This window comes from Oncorhynchus clarkii, chromosome 5, assembly GCF_045791955.1.
Source record: "Oncorhynchus clarkii lewisi isolate Uvic-CL-2024 chromosome 5, UVic_Ocla_1.0, whole genome shotgun sequence".
NCBI classification, from domain to species: Eukaryota; Metazoa; Chordata; class Actinopteri; order Salmoniformes; family Salmonidae; genus Oncorhynchus; species Oncorhynchus clarkii.
This window is the reverse complement of record NC_092151.1, coordinates 18260942-18262330: the sequence shown is the minus strand read 5'-3', so window position 1 is coordinate 18262330 and position 1389 is coordinate 18260942.

Here is a 1389-nt window from a genome sequence, read left to right as displayed (position 1 = left end):
GCTCCGTTTGGTGCGTCACGTTTGGCTACCAAAAAAACCGAAAATCCAGTCTTCAATTACGCCAAACTTTTTTCCAAATTAACTCCATAATATCGACTGAAACATGGCAAACGTTGTTTAAAACCAATCCTCAAGGTGTTTTTCACGTATCTCTTCGATGATATATCCTTTGTGTAAGTGTGCGTTCCGTTCTGAATCCCAGGACAAATTGACCGCAACTGGAGATTACGCACGAATTTAGACAAAGGCCACCGGGCGGTCCCCTGGAAAATGTAGTCTCTTATGGCCAATCTTCCAATGATATGCCTACAAATACGTCACAATGCTGCAGACATCTTGAAGAAACCACAGAAAGCACATGGTCGTTCCTGCTGCATTCACAGCCATATAAGGAGACATTTGAAAACAGAGCTTCAGAGATTCTGCTCATTTCCTGTTTGACGTTTCATCTTGGTTTCGCCTGTAGAATGAGTTCTGTGGCACTCACAGATCAAATCTTTGCAGTTTTGGAAACGTTAGACTGTGTTCTTTCCAAAGCTGTCAATTCTATGCATAGTCGAGCATCTTTTCGTGACAAAATATTGCGCTTAAAACGGGCACGTTTTTTTATCCAATAATGAAATAGCGCCCCTATAGGCTTAACAGGTTAACCGTAATGTCGTTGAGTCCCTGGTAGTCAATGCACGGATGCAGGGTCTTGTCCTTTTTCTCCACAATAAGGAAGAAGCCTGCACCGGCGGGAGAGGTAGAGGGATGGATAAATCCAGCAGCTAGGGAGTCCCCAAGGTAGGTATCCATAGCCTTGGTCTACTTTAATGACAGAGAGTACAGATGTCCCCGGGGTGGTGTGGTGCTAGGGAAAAGGTAAATCCCGCAGTCATAGGGTCGGTGCAGCAGAAGCGATGTGACCCGGGCCTTGCTGAGCACCTCCCAGAGGTCCTGGTACTCCGTGGGAATGGCAGAGAGGTCCGGGGCACCTTCCCGGGGCAGGTTGTGCTGACTTCAGGCAATGGGCGTGGCAGAACGGGCTCCAGCCCATGATGGCACCAGTTGACCAGTGAATGAGGGGATTGTGTCGTTGAAGCCAGGAGAATCCCAATTGCACGGGAATCAGAGGGGACTTGATGTAAGTGGATGGGAGTGGTGTTGTGGGTGACTCGGCCTATAGAACGCCTGTCCAGGGCTCTAATGTCCACTGGAATGGAGAAGGGCTGAGTGGGGATGTTCAGTTCGGACGCCAGGGTAGCGTACAAAATGAGAACACTGAGCAATTTGGACTGGTCTCCCCACAGCAGAATGGCATTAAAAAAGGGTGCAGGACATTCTCCATACGGCCCACGATAGTCCTTGCTCCTACCGGTGAGCCTGGCTTCTTTAGAGGACAAGAGG